Source organism: Cervus elaphus, chromosome 21 (genome assembly GCF_910594005.1).
Source record: "Cervus elaphus chromosome 21, mCerEla1.1, whole genome shotgun sequence".
Classification (NCBI taxonomy): Eukaryota; Metazoa; Chordata; class Mammalia; order Artiodactyla; family Cervidae; genus Cervus; species Cervus elaphus.
This window is the reverse complement of record NC_057835.1, coordinates 20,794,318-20,812,658: the sequence shown is the minus strand read 5'-3', so window position 1 is coordinate 20,812,658 and position 18,341 is coordinate 20,794,318. Positions and strand designations below refer to the sequence as shown.

Here is an 18,341-nt window from a genome sequence, read left to right as displayed (position 1 = left end):
GGGGGTGGTGGAGAGGAATAGTAGCAGGGAGGATAAGGAGGGAAAGTTCTACCTTGGCCAAAGCCAGGGTATGCCAAGGGCAGCTTAGGTCCAGCATGGAGATGCACGATTTACAGTCTGCCTGGGCTGACTTCTCCAGAGGTCACTTAAAAGGCAACAGACACCTCCCGCTCCCACCCATGTCATCTTTAAACATAATGAAAGGTAGAACCTCCAGAATGATGGATAAGTTCCCCAAGAGAGCCCTGGAGATTACCGTACCTCTTTATTTATGAACTCAGACAACTTTGGCCAGCCATGTCACTCATTAATTCGTTTATCCAGTCAGAAAACAAGGCACCTGGCAAGTAAAGTCCTCTGGAAACCTTATTTTAGCCAGTCCCCTCAGCTATTAGAAGAGCAATTTAATGAGCAGCCAAGCATAGAATGCCATCACGTCTTTCTCCTCCAACTTTTCCAGAGGAAGTGGTAATATGTTGGGGGTGAGGAACGGGGGCTGGTGATAGGAAGGGGTTAAAGGGCATCATCCATGGTGCCACCTCCCCATTCTCCCTCTGGCCATTTTCTTGCTTCTTATAAGACCCTGCTGGGACTTCCCTGGTGGTCCAGTGATTTAAGACTCCATGCTCCCAGTGCAGGGGGCCCAGGTTCAATCCCTGATCAGGGAACTAGATCCCACATGCCACAACTAAGAGCCTGCATGGTGCAACTGAGACCCATCACAGCCAAACTAAAACATAACAATAAAGTAATAAATTTAAATTTTAAAAAAAAGATCCCACCAGTCCAGCTCATATCTCCCATATTGAAATGAAGGAGCAATTTTTTTTTGTCCAGTCAGACTCTGTGTGAATACTTATAGGTTGCCCGGCCTTCTGCTCTAGATTTCTTCTGGTGCATAAACATGTCTACATGATGCCTTTTTCCTCCTACCACATAGTAGACAACTGGGTTCCATTCAACTTAACAGATACATTCTGAGCACCTACTGTGTGCGGAAAACTGTGCTAGGCACTAGAGAGAACAGGGTGAAGAACACAGAGCTCTCAATCCCCTGGAGCTTAGTCAACCAACCAAGAGGAAATTACTCTTTCCTTTATTCGCCAGGGTGTTCCGTTGTGTGATGGAGACGTGCACAGCTGTGGGGGAGCACAAGAAGGGGCACCCAGGCTGGGGGTCGGGGACGGCTTCCTGGAGGAAGGGACAGCTGACTCAGCTGATTAGGAAGGAGTTAGCCAAGTGCACAGACAAGGAGAAGGGCTTCCCAGGTGGCGCAGCTGGTAAGGAATCTGCCTGCCAATGCCAGAGACGAAAGACACGCGGGTTTGATCCCTCAGTCAGGAAGATCCCCTGCAGGAGGAAATGGCAACCCACTCCAGTATTCTTGCCAGGGAAATCCCACGGACAGAGGAGGCTGGTGGACTACAGTCCACGGGGCCGCAAAGAGTCAGACACGACTAAGCGACAGAGCAGCAGAAGGAAGTAGCCATCTCCCTGAAAAAACAGGAACACACAGGAACCTCTTTTTATTGATGGCAAACGCCACAAGTGTGTGCTAGAAAATATCCCTAAACAAGATGCTAGGATCTACTCAGCACCTGAAGACTCCTGATATCCCTAATGAGCCTCCTGATATTTTTCAGATGCCATCGTTTTAAGGAAGGGGCCTCAATCTGTGCTGCTGGCAGTGCCTGAAAGTTCTCCTGACAAGACACCCCTTCGAGGAAGCTTTCAACCTCAAGGGGGAAAAAAAAACTCTCCAGAATTACTTCACAGCTTTTATGAACCAAACACAGAGGTCTCTTGAAATTCATAAATATTCAGTGATGTCTTTATTTAAACACATATTTATCTAGGAACCTGCAGTTGAGTGCAGTTGCCACACATATAATCCTAGAAATAATGCATGGTTTTGATTTCATTAAAAAAAATAAAATAAAAACTTGGGTAAGCAGCTAAGAGCTGATTCTAGGATGGGGTTTCCTCTGTGGGAGTGAGTGTCCCCCCCACCCCCACTACCACCCGCCCCCAGTCAGTTCCTCAGGCTGAAGCTTGGCAAGGCTCAGGACAGTAACTGTCCAGGCTCACCTGGCCCTGAGATTAGATGCAAAGATAAGGGATCCTTCCCAAGCCGTGAATGGGATCACCTTGATTCAGTCTCTGGGTCCATCCATTATCAAGCCGTTCATTGAGAGACCTGTCCCCATAAGAAGCCAAAAAAGAAACTCCTTTCCTAAAAATGAGTCAAAATGCTCGAGCCAAAGATTGTCAGACGTATGCCTTGATGTTTGGCCAGATGGAGTAGCCCAGCTCTACTTCCATGAAGAATTTCTGTATTTGTATATGCTATGTGCTCAGCATTCTTGCCAGCACATCTATTAAGTTATTTAAACTTCTTGACAACCCTCCAAGATAGATATGGCTCTTTCCTCATTTTTTGCCATGCTAAATCGCTTCAGTCGTGTCCGACTCTTTGTGACCCTATGGACTGTAGCCCACCAGGCTCCTCTGTCCATGGGATTCTCCAGGCAAGAATACTTGAGTGAGTTGCCATTTCCTTCTCTAGGGGATCTTCCCAAGCCAGGGATCGAACCCATGTCTCTTATATCCCCTACATTGGCCGACAGGTTTTTACCACTAGCGCCACCTGGGAAGACCATTTCACTCTGTTGTGTCTGACTCTTTGCAACCCCACGGGCTGTAGCCCACCAAGTTCCTCTATCCTTGGAATTCTCCAGGCGTGAATACTGGAGTGGGTATCCATTCTCTTCTCCAGGGATCTTCCCAACCCAGGGATTAAACCCTGGTCTCCCACATTGCAGGCAGATTCTTTACTGTCTGAGCCTCCATGGAAGCCCATTTTACGGGAGGCCAAGCTAAGGCTCAGGAATGCTTGCCCTGGTTTCCTCAGCTGGTGACTGGTGAGCCTGTAAAGCCCCTCCTCACCTGTCAGTTCAGTGCCTGACCCAACCACCATGGCCCACCACCTTGCCAACAGTGCACCACCATCACCACCCAGGCTAGACCAACAGGCTGTGGTCAGGTCTTCATTCTATACGGAACTGAACTCTAGTACACAACTATTCATTCACTACTTTGCTGCCTCCTGATTTCTGCCAATTTCCATCTCCTGAGAATTAGGGATGGCTTTGGGGAAGAGGTAAATTCTGTGAAAATGTCAGGAAAAAAATTATTTTCCATAGTTCAACTTGCTTAAAATATTCAAGGCTGCCAATTCTTGAAGCCTAGCTACAATTTAGGATCCAGGATATGTATACCCCCATAATCTGTTCAGATTAGCCATCTAAATACAGATGTGTGAATGGATGGATGGAGAAGTGAAAATGTTGTAGTTAACTATTTCCCCGTCTCTCCTCTACCAGATCCTTGAAGGCAGGCACCATTTCCAATTAATCCCTGAATCCCCCAGTGCCTGATTCAGAACAGATGCTCTACAGTGGTTTATTGAACCAACCTGAGAATTACTAGAGAGAGTTGGCTTCCAGTTACCCAGGGTCTGGTATTTCAGTCCTCTGCTTCTCCTCATTCTTTTTCCCATCACTCACTAGTCCCATCAGATGACAGCCGTCAGGGGAGAGGAATTGGGGACAGTTTGCTTTCCATGTGTGAGCAGCTTGAGGGAAAGGTCTATTGGAGAATCAATCACTAGCTATTTACTGGGTGATGCTTCTCAGGGACTGTACATTAGCCTCACTGCCCTGGTACCTCATGGAGAGTTAACTGCTATCACTTCCTTTTATCTAATTCCAGAGCTTCTCACACTAGGAATTTCCCCTGCACTTTAGGCAGCTTGTAGCAACTTAAGAACATAATGAAATCAAAGCCCCTCACTTTTCAGAGGAAGGATGCTGGCCCCAAGGAGGAGAAATAACTAGCCCAGAGACGTTCACAATAAGAGCCTTGGCTCATTCATCCATCAGTATTTGTGGAAAGCCTGCAGTGCCAGGCTCCAGAAGGCTGCGGCACTCAGCGTGTCCCTGCTGTCATGGAGCCCACATGCTGTGTGTGCTAAGTCATTTCAGCCGTGTCCAGCTCTTTGCAACCCCATGGACTGTAGCCTGCCGGACTCCTCTGTCCATGGCATTCTCCAAGCAAGAATACTGGAGTGGGTTGCCGTGCCTCCCTCCAGAGAATCCTCGTGACCCAGGGATCGAACCCACGTCTCTTACAACTTCTGCACTGGCAGACAGATTCTTTACCACTAGTGACACCTGGGAAGATCCGGAGCCCATAGTCTTTGATCAAATCATCTTCCATCAGACAAAAAGGAAACGCTGCCAGGTGACAAGATTTTCTGAAGGAAAGATGCATGGAACTGTGAGACTATAGAGCAATTTGACCTGATTTAAGGGGTTAGGCAGGAGAAGGCAATGCCACCCCACTCCAGTGCTCTTGCCTGGAAAATCCCATGGATGGAGGAGCCTGGTAGGCTGCAGTCCATGGGGTCACAAAGAGTCGGACACAACTGAGCGACTTCACTTTCACTTTTCACTTTTATGCATTGGAGAAGGAAATGGCAACCCACTCCAGTGTTCTTGCCTGGAGAATCCCAGGGATGGGGTCGCACAGAGTCGAACACAACTGAAGTGACTTAGCAGTAGCAGCAAGGGGCTGGGCAAGGTTTCTCTGAACAGGAAGTGGATGAATTGAAATCCAAAAGGTTAAGTAGAAGTTGGCTGGGCAGAGCGGAGTAGTAGTCCAGGCAGAAGAGACAACATACTCAAAGACAACGTACTCCCTGAGACAAGAGGGAACTTGGTGCGTCAGGGAACCTGAAAGGTGGCTACTGTGGCTGTGACTTGCCTGAGTTCACACTTCAAAGAAGCACAGGAGATAAAAAATGGAATGCTAGGTGGATTCACAAATCATCAAATTTTCCCTTGAAACTCCTCTCACTTACCAATAAAGACTATATGTGATTCTGTGTGTATAACCCGGTAGACAAAGTTTGAGACCCTCTGAAATGCTTAAGGAAGGAGCAAAAGGAAAGTCATCGGGCTTCCCTGGTGGCTCAGTGGTAAAGAATCCACCTGCCAATGCAGGGGACACAGGTTCAATCCCTGGTCTGGAGAGATCCCACATGCTGCGGAGCAACTAAGCACATGTACCAAACCTACTGAGCCTGTGCTCTAAAGCCCAAGAGCCACAACTACTGAAGCTGGCGGCCCTAGAGCCCACACTTTGCAACAAGAGAAGCCACCACAATAAGAAGCCTGAGCACCACAAGTGGAGAGTAGCCCCGACTCACCACAACTGCAGAAGGCCCGCGTGCAGCAATGAAGACCCAGTATAGTCATAAATAAAATAAGTAAATCTTTTTAGGAAAAAAATAGAAGGAAAGTCATCTTGCAGATGTCTGGATGTTGAGAACTTTCTTCCCTGGTGGTAAATGGAAGATGGATGGTAGAAAATTCTAGAACACCCACATGCCTATACATTTTGTTCCTTTTTCTGGTTAAAGTTTCTACAGACTTAATACTCACTGTATTAGTCAACTAGGGCTGCCAAAATAGCAGAGCATGGACTGAGCAGCTTAAAGAACAGAAATCTATTTTCTCACAGTTCTAGAGGCTAAAAGTTCAAATCAAGGTGCCGGCAAGGTTAGTTCCTGATGTGACCACTCTCCTTGGCTTGCAGACGGCCACCTTCTTTGTCCTCACATGCCTTTCCTTTGTGCATCTCCCCTCCCGCTGTCTCTTCCTCATCTTATAAGGATACCTGTCCTGTTGGATTGGGGCTCCACCCTTATGACTTGTTTAACCTTCATTACCTGGCAGCGTCGGAGACGTAAGAGTCAGCGATGCAATCCCCGGGAAGATTCCCCTGGGGGAGGAAATGGCAACCCACTGCAGTATTCTTGCCTGGAGAATCCCATGGACAGGGGAGCCTGGCGGGCCGCAGTCCAGAGGGTCGCAAAGAGTTGGACACGACTGAAGTGGCTTAGCACAGCACGCACACACCTCCTTAAAGACCCCGTATCTCCAGATACAGTCACACTGGGGATTAGAGTTCAGCATAGAATTGGGGGTAGGACACAGTTCAGTCCATAGCACTTACCAGTAGCCTTGTCTGTTGTTGTGACCAAGTGAGATAATATAAATGAAAGCCCCAAAATAGGGGCTGGCCTTGGCATCAGCACCTGCTCAATGGACACAACTCAGAAGTTGCACAATCTTCTGCATGTGGAGAACTTGGCCGTCTTGCCTTTCCAAATTGACTGTTTCAGTTGGGGCCGCACGAGGACAAGCTCATGATTTGGGGTGTTCATTGCACCTGCATCTCAAGGTGGGGACAGGGGGCAGAAGCAACAAGGGGTGACATTTGCTGAGCATTTACTATGCCAGGCACTGTTCAAGCACTTCACGTGTGTTAACAACTCTCCAAAGACATTATTTTCATTGTCTGATGAGAATGAGCCACAGAAGAGTAACTGGCCCAAGGTCACTGAGCTAGAAAACTGTGGAGCTGGAATTCAAACCCAAACTTGTAACTGTGTCAAGAGTCTACCTGGTGAGTTTAAAATAGGATTCCAAGGAATTTCTCTGGTGGTCCAGTGGTTAAGAATTCACTTTCCAGTGTAGGGGACTCAGGTTCAATCCCTGGTCAGGGAACTAAGATCCCACATAGTGCAGGGCAGCTAAGCCCACATGCCACAACGAGAGGAGCCCCCTTGTACTTCAACAAAAAGACCCAGTGCAGCCACACACAAAAAATTAATGTCTCCTCCTGACAAATAAAATATAATTCCACTTGCTCAGATTCTTTGAGTTCCACAGGATAATATCCACTGATGGAAAAGGAGCAGGAAGACCCAGTGGCCCCTGATTCCTTCTGCCTTTGAACATCTCCACAAGCAGGGAGACCCACCTGGCGTACAAGTCTCTGCAAGGTCCCCAGGAGGTCCCCAAACTGCTTCAGAGAAAGAGCCTTAGCCAGATGTCCAGAGTTGACCAAGGCCGAATGTGGGGTCAGTTTGGGATAGTGCGAAATTTTCCGCATCCACTGGGAAATGACTTATTCTTTTTCCTTGTCACCCATGCCCCCTCCCAGCAAAAGAAAGCTGGACTCAGAAATATTACTGAGCTAACAAATTACAGTCACAGTGCTTGTGTTTCTGTCTCAGGGACTGTGGTGTCCTCTCTCAAGTCCACAGGGCCCAGGGGAAATCCCTACAGGGAAAATTAAGGAGAAATAGGAACAGAAAGCTGGCACAGGGGAAAAGAATTCTAATTGTCTCATGCTTCCCCAAAGGCAGAGTAATAAGGAAACAGATTTTGCTAAAGAATTAGATAGTGCTTTTTAACATTCCAAGGTGTCCCCAAGATAGAAAGGGACAGCTGTAGGAGGCAGCGGGTCCCCCATCCTGGGCAGTGTTCAGGGAGAAGTGCAACATCCACCCGGTGGGAATGTTTGAAGAGTGGCCACGAGGAAAGGGGCCCAGTGACCTTGCAGTTTCCCCCACAGCTGTGATCTCATGCCGTGGGACTAAGTGACCCATTGGGCCATTGGTTCTCTGCAGGGGCGAGTGTCCCTGACTAAGTGATAAGGGTCCAGGTAGTAGCCCAGGGGCTTAGCAAGAGGCCACATTAAGTAAAGATCACTGTTGTTGTTCAGTCACTAAGTGGTGTCCAACTCTTTGCAGCCCAGTGGACTGCAGCACGCCAGGCTTCCCTGTCCTTCACTGTCCTCCAGGAGTTTGTTCAAACTCACGTCCATTAAGTTGGTGATGCCATCCAACCATCTCACCCTCTGCCGCCCCCTTCTCCTCCTGCCCACTCTTTAAAAAATCAACAAAAAATGAAATGTGAACTTCGTCACCGATCTTGTTTAAGCAGCCACTTCTAATAGCACTGTGCTGTCTTCCCGTGTTTCATTCATTAACAAACATTTGAGTATCCTCCGTGAGCCAGACGCAGTGGTGGGAGAGACGGGGTGGGCAGGGGGTAGCAGTGAACACTGTGGACGTACGATTAACCAGGCAATTTGAAGACATCATGATGACAGCTGCCGTGCAGGCCCTGGCAAGGGAACACTTAACAAGGTGAGCTGAGCGTGTCCGGGAGCAGGGCCTTCTGGGGAAGCGGCCAGCCGCTGGGACAGGGGCGCTGCCCAAGGGGCAAGGCCACAGGGCTGGGCTGTGTGCCCTCTGTGTCCAGGTTCTTCCCAGCCTCGCTCTGAGAGTGCTGCCAGCTCCCACAGCCCAGCTCCTGCCCACCACGACACACCCTGGGAGAGGTCAAACGAGAACTGAAGCCCAGCAGTTCCAAGAGTGCCGCCCAGATCTGAGGCCATCCACAGACATCTGGGAATACTGCAAAAACCAAAAAACAGTGACCGTGTCTCCCCTTCTCCAGGTCACCCTTTGGCCTTGCAGTCTGGTTTTTGTGGCTTTTTTAATGGTCTTGTTCAGCATTTATTTTTCTTTATTAATACATAGTTGGAGGATTATACATGTTCATACCCATAAGACAGGGAAAAACATATTGTCATAAAAGAAATGAAATATGATTCAAAGAAATAGAACAACATCCCATGCTCCTGGATTGGAAGAATATTGTTAAAATGACCACACTACCCAAAGCAATCTACAGATTTAATGTGATCCCTATCAAAATACTCATATGACATTTTTCACAGAACTAGAACATATAATCCTAAAAGTTATACAGAACCACAAAAGACTCAGAATGGCCAAAGCAACCCTCAGTTCAGTTCAGTCACTCAGTCATATCCGACTCTTTGTAACCCCACGGACTGCAGAATGCAAGGCTTCCCAGTCCTTCACCATCTCCCAGAGCCTGCTCAAACTCCTGTCCATCGAATCAGTGATGCCATCCAACCATCTCATCCTCTGTCGTCCCCTTCTCCTCCTGCCTTCAATCTTGTCCGGCATCAGTGTCTTTTCCAATGAGTCAGTTCTTTGCATCAGGTGGCCAAAGTATTGGAGTCTCAACTTCAGCATCGGGGGACAAAAAAACAAAGCTGAAGGCATAACCCTCCCAGACTTCAGACTATACTGTTGATATAAAGCTAAATAATCAAAGCAGCATGGCATTGACACAAAAACAGACACACAGATCAATGGCACAGAATAACCCAGAGATAAACTCACACCTATACTCAATTCATCTTTGACAAAGGAGGCAAAACTAGGCAATGGAGAAAAGACAGTTTGTTCGGCAAGTGGTGTTGTGAAAGCTGGACAACTGCGTGTAAATCAGTGAAGAGAGAACACACCCTCACGTCATACACAAAAATACACTCAAATGGTTTAGAAATCTAAGTGTAAGATATGACACTATAGAACTCATAAAGGGGAGTAGGGGCAAAATATTCTCAGACAAATAGTAGCAATGTTTTCTTAGTTTCTCAAGGCAAAAGACATAAAGCCAAAAATAAATAAATGGAACCTAATCAAACTTAAAAGCTCTTGCACAGCAAAGGAAACGATCAACAAAACAAAAAGGAAACCTCCTGAATGAGGAAAAAAAAAAAATTTGCTGATTGTGCAATCAACAAGGGGTTAATATCCAAAATATACAAGCAGCTCATACAACTCAATATCAAGAAAACAACCCCATCAAAAAATGGGCGGAAGACCTAAATAGACATTCCTCTAAAAAAGTCAGAAATGGCCAACAGGCACATGAAAAGATGCTCAATATGCCAGTTATATTAGAGAAATGCAAATCAAAACCACAATGAGGTAACATACCTGTCAGAATGGCTATCATGAGGAAGTCTACAAATAATAAATACTGGAGAGGATGTGGAGAAGAGACAACCCTCCAACACTGTTGGTAGGAATGTAAATTGGTGTGTAAATACGATGGAAAACAATAAAGATATTCCTTAAAAATCTAAAAATAGAACTACCATACAATCCAGCAGTCCCACTCTGGAAAAGATAAAAACACTAAGATACATGCACCCCCAACATTCACAGAAGCACTATTTGCAATAGCGAAGACGTGTAGATACCACAAGTGCCCAGCAACAGACAACTGGCTTAAGAAAATGTGGCGTATATATATATGTATATAACTCAGCCATAAAAAAGAATGAAATATTGCCATTTGCAACAACATGTATGAACCTAAAGAATACTAGTGAAGTCAGAGAAAGACAAATATTACATGATATCACTTATATGTTAAATCTAAAAAATAACACAAATTAATCTATATAAAAAACAGAAACACACCACAGACACAGAAAATAAGCTCATAGTTACCAAAGGGAAAAGAGAGGGGATGGATAAATTAGAAATATGGTATTAACAGATACACACTACCATATATAAAATAGATAAGAGGCGAAGATATACTGTATAGCACAGGGTACTCTAATCAATATCCTATAATAATAATGGAAAATAATCTGAAAAATAGTATATATATATATATATATATGTATGTGTGTGTGTGTGTATATATATATAGGATCACTTTGCTATATACTTGAAACTAACAGAATATTGTAAATCAACTCTACTTCCATTCTTTTTAAAAAATGCTAGATGGAGAACCACCTTAATTTTGAGGTTTATCTAAAAGGCAAATTTTTACCAACATGACACTGTAAAGCAATTTTCCTCCAGTTAAAAAATTTAAAAATGAAAGGCAACTTTTACCAGTCACCTAGAGACAGGGTTCAGCTTTCTGTATGAGAGACAAGATGTGTATAGTCTCACACACAGGTGAGTTCACATACCCCTAAGGCCGTAGTTCTGCACCTGGCTTTCCTCAAGGGAAAATGAAGCAGAACAATATTTCTGGAGCACCCGTATGTTTTGCATACCTCATCTGTTACCCTCCCAGCAGCTGCCTGGTTGTGAATTGTGGAAATGAGGCCCCGGAAGGCTAAGTAACTGGTCTCAGCACACAGCTCAGAAATGGCTGGCCCTGGACCCAGTTTTCTCTGACTCCACTTTTCTTTCCACTCTGCTCCACCGTGGGGGCCCACAGTCCTGTGCAGAGCTGGCGTTCCTCGGCCTGGTGGGGAGTACAAACAATCACTCTTTACCCACCTTGGGCCTTGTTTCCTGGAGTCTTTATTTATTTATTTATTCTTACCCTGACTGTGCTTGGGTCTTCCTTGCGGCGCGTTGGCTTAGTTGCCTGACCAGGGATCGAACCTGAGTCTCCTGCCTCAGAAGGCAGAGTCTTAATCACTGGACCACTAGGGAGGTCCCTCCTGGAGTCTCAAGAGTTGTTCAGATGGACTTTCAGCCAGGAGTCTCCTTTCCAAAGTCAGTAAAAGACCCTGTTTGCTGGGGGAAACTGTTCTTTGCGGAGCCCAGCAGGCAGATGGCTGTGGCCCATGTACCCGTCCTGGGTGTGTGTATCTGCATGGTAACAGCGATAGGCATGTGGTCCTCTCTGGGTGCTCGGGACCACCAGCCCCTGTCTTTTTTTTTTTTTAACTGAAGGATAATTGCTTTACAGAGTTCTGTTGTTTTCTGCCAAACATCAGCATGAATCAGCCACAGGTATGCACACCAGCCCGTGTCTTACAGCAGACCTGCCCTTTCCTGTCACCTTGTGGCTCCCTGCAGGCAGCGTATGTGCACAAGGCAAGGAGGCCAGATGCAGCTCAGGTGTTGGGAGAGGCAGTTAAAGTTGGGTTGGCCCCAGCGGAATGCAGGTTCCACCACTTACCACTTGCCTGACGTCATTTGATCTCACTAAACCCCGTCTCTTCACCACAGAGCAGGCCTACCTCCGAGGTTACCAGGTTACTATAAGAAGTAAATGAAATGACCCCTGTTGGCACTTAGTATCAGGCCTGGCTCATAATAAGCATGAGATACATTTAAGCTACTCTCACTGTTATCGCAGCCATGATTGTTATCACTTTTCACTCTGCTGCTGAGCAGTTATGTGACCTGGGGAAATCACCTTTCCTCCCCAAGCTTCCTTTTTTCTCCCTTGTGAAAGAAGTGATGTTGGCAGCATCACCTGTAAGGATCCCTGTGGCTATTACAATTTGATGACTTTTCCTGGATCCCTTTTGGGTGGTACCAGATCCCAAGGACACCCCTGGAATCTGATTTCATTCACAGACAATTTCTTTTACAAGTTGTTTTTTTTAATTGAAGGATAATTGCTTTACAGTATTGCATTGGTTTGTGCCATACATCAACATGAATCAGTCATAGGTATACATACGTCCCCTCTCTCTTGAACCTTCCTGCTACCTCCCCCCGCTTCAGGCTATTACAGAGCCCTGGTTTGAGTTCCTTGAGTCATACAACAAATTCCCATTGGCTATCAGTTTTATATACGGGTGGTGTACCGGCTCCTTCCTCCCCTCTGCCTTCCCGTTACAAGTTGGTTTCTTAACTGCAGTATTCAGTCTTACTGTCAGGAGTACCGACGAAATGCGGGTACCTTTGACATCCAGACATTAGTAATGACACAATATAGATGATCTGCTGATGCCTTTGGCTAAGTCTGGTCTTCTTGCTCTTGGTCCCCTGCTGCTGCTGCTGCTAAGTCACTTCAGTCGTGTCCGACTCTGTGCGACCCCATAGACGGCAGCCCGCCAGGCTCCCCTGTCCCTGGGATTCTCCAGGCAAGAACACTGGAGTGGGCTGCCATTTCCTTCTCCAATGTGTGAAAGTGAAAAGTGAAAGTGAAGTTGCTCAGTCGTGTCCAGCTCTTAACGACCCCATGGATTGCAGCCTACCAGGCTCCTCCATCCATGGGATTTTCCAGGCAAGAGTACTGGAGTGGGGTGCCATTGCCTTCTCCGTGGTCCCCTGCATAAAAAAAAAAAGGCTTCTCAGGGCCTTCTCAGCCAAAGAAATGACCACACAATAACAAGCTGTGAAATGGCCTTACCAGGAACGAGGCAACGAAAAAGCCAGTGGCTTCAGGAATCTGCAGACCTGACCCCCCTCCAGCCTTTCATGGAATACTGACTGCGTACTTCACAGCCCCCAGCCTGCCCTTGGATTCCTGGCTCAGGATCCCTGGCTCCCCAGAGCCCACAGTGGAGATGGAGGTCTGCCTTGGTTTGCCAGGGCTGCCATCCAGTACCACAGACTGGGTGGCTTACACAACAGGAATTGATTCTCCCACAGTCTGCAGACTAGAAGGCTGGTGTTGGCAGAGTTGCCTCCTTCTAAGGGCTGTGAGGGAGCATGTGTTCCTCACCTCTCTCCTAGCTTCTGGCGGGTTGCTGGCAGTCCTTGGTATTCCTTGGCCTCTAGATACATCACCCCGGTTTCTGCCTTCATCTTCCCGTGATGTTCTCCTTGTGTGTCTCTCTGTGTCCAGAATTTCCCTTTTCATTAGGACACCAATCCTGTGGGATTAGGCCCCTCCCTGTAGACCTCATGTTAAGGGTGATCACCTCCATAAAGGAATCTCCGTAGGGTTACATTCTTTTTATATGTATTTATTTGTTTCTTTGGCTGTATCAGGTCTTCACAACTACATCAGTTGTGGTGCGTGAGCTCTGGTGCGTGTAGGCTCAGTACTTCTGGCGCGTGGGCTTAGTTGCCCCACAGCTAAGGGGCAATTATGGAATCTTAGTTCCCTGATCCGGGATCGAACCCTCATCTCCTGCATTGGAAAGCAGATTCTTAACCACTGGACCACCAGGGAAGTCCTCAAATAGGGTTACATTCTGAGGTATTAAGGGTTAGGATGTCAACACATCTTTAGGGATAAAGAAGGGACAATTCAACCCATAAGAAGGTCCTTGGACTATTTTCATTACTTCAAAGTCTGTAAGAATTAAACACTTCTCCATGCTGATTCTTAATGAACACTATTAAGAGAACGGGCTCTGGAAATTGCCTGAGCTGGAATTTGGGTTCTTCCACTTTCTAGCTGGGTGATCTTGGGCAAGTTTTTTAGCTTCTCTGTGCTCAGTTTCCTTACCTGTAAAATGGGAATAATAATTATATCTACACCTCTGAGGGTTGATAGAAACATTAATACATTTTTTTCTCTTTTTATTTTTTAACTGGAGTATAATTGCTTTACTGTACAACAAAGGAAATCAGCTTTGTACAACAGAAACTAACACAGCATTGTCAAGCAATATTCCAATTTAAAAAATAATAAAATTTTAAACATAAAAACAAAGAGATAAAAAGACACTTAAAATTTCTCATCTTATGTATTACCATTATATAGACTATCACATTTGGAAAAGGTTTCATCTAACAAATACAACACAAGCACATATAATACCACATGCCAGACAGTATTTTAAATAATATTTCATATATCAGCTTCTCATCACAACTACTTTACCTGGTGGATGCTATTACCATCCCTGTTTTACAGGAGCAAAACTAAGCCCTAGAGAGACTGTGACATGTGTACGGCCCCATGGCAAGTATATAGAGAAGTGTTGGTCACTCAGTCGTGTCCAACTCTTTGTGACCCCATGGACTAGGGCCCGCTGGGCTGCTCTGTCCATGGAATTCTCCAGGCAAGAATACTGGGGTGGGTTGTCATTTCCTTCTCCATACAGAGAAGTCAGGACCAAAATCCAGACTTGTCTGATTCTGGCATCTTTGAGGAACCATGGTGACTGGCTGCCTTTCCAGGAACAAGAAAAGGGTCTTGTCATGATGAAATGAATCACCTCCTTCACTTGCCCAGAGAGTCATCCTGTTTTCAAAGGCCTTATTCTGAAGGCATTTCCCATAATGTCAGACCATGCTCAGGACACACACTCGTTTCTTTAAAACAGGCCCCACATGTGAAGGGCATCTGTCCATCCTCCGACCCCAGGATGACTTGGGAAGTGTCTCCCCAGAACAGCCAGGGAGAGGCCACCTCCCCCACCCCAACTCCGATGCCTTGCATGCAGGGAATGACAGTCATCTCCCTGACATCTTGTCTCTCTGGTCTTGTGTCGTCCTTCTAGGGAAGTCCATCAGAACTGCCGTGCTGATGCAGGGAATAATCTGTCTTCAGAGAAAGAAGAGAACGTCCCTCCCCAGCTGAGGGCCACCCTGGCCTGAGACTCCGAGTGGAACGACTTTGCTGCGTGTGCCTGCCGCTGCCTCGGCACATACGCACGTCCCTGAGGCCCGGTGGGAACTGCTCCTAGTGCCAAAGTCCTACCACTGCGTTTTCCACGGGTCCCTGTAAATAGTTGGCTCCTGCGCCCAGGCCCCCACCTCTTGCTATACTGGAACCAATTTGTACAACATGGGAATTTTGTTACCTTTTTAACTGAGGGCAACTTCCTTTTCCAGCTCTATCATTGTAAGGTCTTTTTTCCAGGAGGGAGGGCTGATCACATGTGCTTTTCTCTTTTTTTCCTTTCTTTTTTTATTTTTATTAATTTTGGGGAGGGGGGTTTTAGCATTAGTGCCATTATATCTACTGGATTTTAGGTAGGGCGAGTTCATTTTTTAAAGATAGTTTGCAATTTGCGAGATTTCTTCCGGAGAAAAGGGCTGGGATTCAGGCCTCTGTCTGAGCTTGGAGAGGGGTTTACGGATGACAGATCTTCCAAATCAAATCCATTTCTATAGTTCTTCCCCAGCTGCCCTTGGGGGTCCCTGTTTAGCCACGCACAAGGCTTTCTGAACTGCCCCCAGGCCAGTCTGGTTTTTTCTGATGGCCTGGCCTCTGAGGTCAACCCTTGGGCCAGGAGAACTGGGCGGCAGGTGGCTACCCTCTGAGCCCCTTTTTAGAAACCAGCAGAAAGGGCTCACAAGTGCATTAGCGTTATCATTAATTTTGTGAAAGTAAAACAAAGAGAGATTGTGCTATCTAGGTAGTACAAAGATGAACAGCTTTGATTTTCATTTCTGTTCCTAACTGCCTTTTCTCAGTGTGGTATTGGACAAGATTTCAGCTTGAAGCTTCACCACGAATTGATTTTTTCTTTGTTTTGTTTGTGTGTTTGTTTTGGGCCAATTTTAGATTCATGAGTGCACTTTTTTTTCTCAGTTAGTCCTAACTTCTAAAGAAGAAAAACCAAGAGACACATCTGGTGTAAATGTTGCAATATAAATTGTGTTTGCAGTCCCCTCCCCCCATCCCACTGCCCCCTATTTGAGTACACTGCACAAATAAAATGTTAGGGAGTTTAAAAAAGAAAAAAAACAATTTTTCTAACTTGTTGCTCATTTGTTGTAACTCAATAAAGCAAAGACTAAACATTTTTATAACCTTTTCCTCTGTTCCTGGTTCTTCACTGCTGTCTGTTTCCCAGGGCACAGCACAAGAGTTCCAGCCCACCCACCCCACCCCCGATTCAAATCCGTTATGGCCACATTCCTCATCGTTCGTCCTGCCTCAAGTGAGGTCCTCGCAGGGTTTTCAGCACAGGGGGGACTATAAAAACCAGGGGTCGATGTCAGTGTGGGAATCGTCACCGCATCTCTGTGACACGGAGAAGTGATGGGCCCACACTTCTCCTGGGTCTTCATAAATAGATTCATAAAATACTGCAGAGCGGACTTTCCTTGTGGTCCAGTGGCTGAGACCCTGCGCTCCCAATGCAAGGGACCCGGGTTTGATCCCTGGTCCGGGAACTACCGCCCACATACCACAACTAAGTTTTCATGCCACAACAAGGATCCAGGGCAGACAAATAAACATTTTGTTCAAAATTAAATTAAAAATTTAAAAATTCTGCAGAGCACGGGTGTGGGAATGAGGCCTGTAGGCCACTGCTGCCTCTCGGGTGACCTCAGGTAAGTCTCTTCCCTCCTGGGCTGCTGGGGACCAAGATAACTGCTGTTTTACCCAGAAGGTCAACTTTTGTGTCTCTGCCCAGGTAAGGTTTAAGGAGCCCCTCACTGTTCAAGGTGACCCTCATTTAGGCCAGTGCCTTTCAAGCTCAAGTAGCCCACAGAATCACCTGGATGTTTGGTTAGAGTTTCTGATTGAGTAGGTCTGGGTGGACCAGAGAACATCCATTGCTCCTAGGTGAGGCTGATGCTGCCAGCTTGTGGGCCCCATGCTAGGAATCTGTGGTCTGGATCAGCAGTCCCTAACCTTTTTGGTGCCGGGGACTAGCTTCCTGGAAGACAATTTTTCCATGGACTGGGGGCGGGGCGGGGTGGGGGTGGTTTTGAGATGATTCAAGTGCATTACATTTATTGTGCACTTTATTTCTATTATTATTACATCAGCTCCACCTCAAATCATCAGGCATTAGATCCTGGAGGTTGGGGACCCCTGGTCTAGATGTTTCATCTTCATAGAAACTTAAAGACTTCTGGCCAGTTTATCTACCCCTCCTCTAAACTCTACTATCTCCTGCCAAAAAAACAAAAAGAAAAATTCATCCTGTACTTCCCTTAATCCAAAAAAAAAAAAAATTTGAAAAGTGGCTGTAGTTGGCTCCTCTCCTGGTCCTGCACTGCTGTTCCTGTCTGTGCTCTGAGCAGTGGACCATCCACAGCCTCATCTCCTCATGCTGCCTGTCCTCCCAGCCCATTAATAAACATCAGCCCAAGCACCCCCCTCCAGCTTCTCCCCTGGCAGTCAGCTGCCTTCCCATCCCACTATTCACCACCCTTGCCATTCAGCTTGCCACTCTCAAGCAATTTAACTCTCCCAGCAAGGCAGCGTAAGATGCTATCAAATGCCTGAAGAAACCAAAGGGAAACCTTGCCAGAACTTTTGTCTTTTTATATTTAATTTCTGCACCAAAGAAAAAGCCTTGCTAATTAGTTGCAATGAAAATACACAGGGCAGAGGGTTGTACTCTTTGAAGCACTCAGCAAAACATGTCAGGCTGTGTCTTCTCCCCTGGGAATGATTAAAGGGTGGCAGAAACTAGGAGAAAGGTGGTTAAGGGGAATAGATGGACATGTGGGGTGGAAGCCACGGAGGGGCGTGAACACCCGCTGGTCTTGTCTGCCCCATACCTCTTCGCACATCTATTCCTTTAGGGTTACTTGTCTCCCCTTCTGTTCATCTAATTCTGAGGGGCTGCCCATCACAGGGACCCACTCCCTTCCCACAAAGCGAGCCTGGCACTTCAGCAATCAAGCCGGGCACAGTGTGATGCACAAGCTCTCAGATGCTGGGAGAAAGTTCTCTTTTCCCATTGAGATGGCGAGTGTGATATTAGCCCAGAGCCACCAGCTAATTCCCTGCCCAAGAGAGGAAACCAGCCTGCAGAGAGCAAGAATGAGGCTGAAAACAATCAAAAAGGCGGAGGAGGAATGAAAGAAGAAAGAGGTGATGGTGGTGGTGACGACAGTGGTGACATCATTTGGGTCCCTGGGCCCCACCATTCCTGGCCAGCTCCCTATCTTAACAGTTTCATAAAAACCAACATATTTCTCTTCTTGACTTAAGTTCAAAACCTTCTGAGTTGGGTTT

The 18,341-nt window shown here is 46.5% G+C and overlaps 1 protein-coding gene across 2 annotated transcripts in view; it reads left to right on the top strand.

Annotated features, from left to right (window-relative positions):
• Positions 1–16,175, top strand: part of ZHX2 (zinc fingers and homeoboxes 2) — a 177,294-nt gene extending 161,119 nt beyond the window's left edge. For both annotated transcript variants that reach the window (XM_043879110.1, XM_043879111.1), the window contains one exon: positions 14,914–16,175. The gene's annotated coding sequence lies outside the window, so the exon portion shown is untranslated. The remainder of the gene's footprint in view (positions 1–14,913) is intronic.
• The last annotated feature ends 2,166 nt before the right edge of the window (positions 16,176–18,341 follow it).